A 2,659-nucleotide genomic window follows, 5' to 3' on the forward strand; every position below is an offset into this window, starting at 1 on the left:
TCTGCCTACGATATTTAATCACCCCGTATTTCGCTCGTTCCATTTTATGCTTATTTTTCAGTACGCTAAAGGTTTCATCTTGTAAGGGTTAATATGATCATTAATTATGCGGCAAGTTGGGGCACATTCCAGAAAGTAAAAGAGCTGGGTCGTCAAGGCATGTTCGCTCTAGTTAATTCGAGGTAATTCTGCTCATTGTTTCGAAAGGGAAAAGCATCAAAAAGTATCAACTGAGAGATGAAAGAGCTCAGGAGTATTTCTGTACACAGTTTGCAGCGAATTGTTGTTGTAAAGAATGCAAAGCTGGTCCTTAGATTGAAGTGATTTGCTTCTGTTTCTCGTTTTCGATTAGTTTCGTTCTGGCTTGTGTCAACTACTTGAAATAATTGTATGGCGATAGAACTGTGCGGAATTGGTCTCATATTATCCTCAAAATACGAGGACGACTTGCGATTGTAAATAATGTTGAATTTCTATGTAGATACAAATTAAGAAACGTTTCCGCTCGACATTTCGCTTGATGCCGTCGTGCATAGAGTTCGTTTGTTGCCACTATGTGCAAAACCAGTAGAAAGCGAAGCAGGCGAAAACGAAATTACACGGTTGATTACAGAAATGAATATACGATTCATTCAACCGATATAGTGTCATGAACTTCAGGTTTCGAGGCCTATCTTTGAGTTCTTGGACTTGTCAATTCGCAGAAGGTCTTTGCTTTCCTTTCTTTGATAATACCCAGTAATGATGACTTTTAATGTAAATAGGTCAATGTCCCTCGATCTCTCTACTTACAGCCATTTTTCACACTCAAAAAGAGGACATGCCTTCAAAATGTAGCGTAGTTTTGGCTTGATTCTATGTAGAGCAAAGTTTTTGGAAGCAAAAGGAGCAGCTTTCCTGCGCAGTACATAGAAATTACATGGATTGAGTAGTTTGTAAATGGCCCAGCAAACAAGCTCGATGTCTGCTCGAGTGACTACACATTATGCTAATAACAAAAATGACCTTGTAGAACATTAAAGAAAGGAATAATTAAAAGATTAAGCTGACACATAAAAATAACTGCTTTCTTAATTGAAGTCTTAGCGTCAATCTGGTCGATCCGATACTGTCGGTGCTCTGACCCAGAGCGTTTTAAGGATTTTAATGTACCAACGCCAATTAAACCAAAATAACAGTTACGTTGAAACGTCTACTCTCTGCTGCCAATATGCAATAATATTGGAGCAAAGTCTAGCTGAAATGATCGCCGATTCTATTGTTAGTCTCAATTAAGCGTTTAACGAGAAGATTACACCTACAGTTTGGCTAGATTTTGAAGGCAGGTTTGAATACAACGTCTGCCTGCGACATTTAATCACCCCGCATTTCGCTCATTCCATTTTATGTTTACTTTTTGTACTTTCAGTAAGCTAAAGGTTTCATCTTGTAGAAGATAATATGATCATTAATTATGTGACAAGTTGGGGCACATTCCGGAAAGTAAAAGAGCTGAGTCATCAAGGCATCGTCTCTTTAACTAATTCGAGGTAATTCTGCTCCTTGTTTCGAAAGGGAAAAGGATAAAAAAGTATCAACTGAGAGATGGAGTAGCTCAGGAGTAGTTCTGTAAACAGGTTGCAGCGAATTGTTGTTGTAAAGAATGCAAAGCTGGTTCTTAGATTGAAGTGATCTGCTTCTGTTTCTCGTTTTATTTACGGTTTCGTTCTGGCTTGTCACGACTACTTGCTCTATTTGTATGGCGATAAAACCGTGTGGAATTGGACTCATATTATCCTCAACAAGGACGACTTGCGATTGTGAATGATGTTGACTTTCTATGTAGATACAAATTAAGAAACGTTTCCACTCGACATTTCGCTTGATGCCGTTCGCGCATAGAGTTCGTTTGTTGCCACTATGTAAAACCAGTAGAAAGCTTCGAGCAGGTGAAAACGAAATTACCCGGTTGATTAAAGAAATGAATATACGATTCATTCAACCGATATAGGGTCATTAAATTCAAGTTTCCAGGTCTATCTTTGAGTTCTTGGACTTGTCAATTCGCAGAAGGTCTTTGCTTTCCTTTCTTTGAAAATACTTAGTAATGATGACTTTTAATGTAAATAGGTCAATGTCCCTCGATCCCCCTACTTCCAGCCATTTTTCACACTCGGAAAGGGGACATGCCTTCAAAATGTATGTAGAGCAAAGTTTTTGGGAGCAAAAGGAGCAGCTTTCCTGCGCAGTACATAGAAATTACATGGATTGAGTAGTTTGTGAATGGCCCAACAAACAAGCTCGCTGTCTGCTCGAGTGACTACACATTATGCTGGTAGCACAAATAACCTTGTATAAAATTAAAGAAAAGAATAATTAAGAGATATAGTTGACACATTTTATGCTTATTTTTTGCACTTCCAGTAAGCTGAAGGTTTCACCTTTTTAGGGATAATATGATCATTAATTATGTGGCAAGTTGAGGCACATTCCGGAGATTCGCTGTCTGCTCGAGTGATTACACATTATGCTGGTAGCACAAATAACCTTGTAGAACATTAAAGAAAAGAATAATTAAGAGATATAGTTGACACATTTTATGCTTATTTTTTGCACTTTCAGTAAGCTAAAGGTTTCTTCTTGTAAGGGTAATATGATTATTAATTATGTGGCATGTTGA

This window comes from Pocillopora verrucosa, chromosome 7 (genome assembly GCF_036669915.1).
Source record: "Pocillopora verrucosa isolate sample1 chromosome 7, ASM3666991v2, whole genome shotgun sequence".
In the NCBI taxonomy this organism is placed as follows: Eukaryota; Metazoa; Cnidaria; class Anthozoa; order Scleractinia; family Pocilloporidae; genus Pocillopora; species Pocillopora verrucosa.